This window comes from Cherax quadricarinatus, chromosome 9 (genome assembly GCF_038502225.1).
Source record: "Cherax quadricarinatus isolate ZL_2023a chromosome 9, ASM3850222v1, whole genome shotgun sequence".
Taxonomy (NCBI): domain Eukaryota; kingdom Metazoa; phylum Arthropoda; class Malacostraca; order Decapoda; family Parastacidae; genus Cherax; species Cherax quadricarinatus.
The window spans coordinates 7,705,986-7,706,564 of NC_091300.1; positions in this window are offsets into that span (position 1 = coordinate 7,705,986).

The window sequence follows — 579 nt, forward strand, 5'->3', positions numbered from 1 at the left end:
AATAATAATAATAATAATAATAATAATAATAATAATAATAATAATAATAATAATAATAATAATAATAAATAGAAGAAGAAGAAGAAGAAGAAGAAGAAGAAGAAGAAGAAGAAGAAGAAGAAGAAGAAGAAGAAGAAGAAGAAGGATGTTAGGTAAGACACATATGCAACAGTTAGGTATCTTTATTATGAAACGTTTCGCCTACACAGTTCAATCTGTCAGACACTGCAACACAAGGGTATCTTGGTACAGACCTGCAATCAACTTCGACAACTTCCACTAGTGAGAGCGGCTGGATTTGAGAGGGACCTGACCTCTCAACATCTGAGTTCTTACCTCTCCTAGTGGCCTACGTCTCACCTCTTGGCGCTATAAATAGCTCCATCCCGTCACTTCATCTCCATATTGTTTCATACTATGGAACAATGCTCTTCTCCAGACTGAGGGACTGACCACCTCAAAACTTTAAGGGTGATGGACTGATTACATCGTCTTCAAGTATCTTCTGCTTCTATCAACTTTTCTGTACTTGACTGAAGAAGCCTACTGTGTAGGCGAAACGTTTCATAATAAAGATAC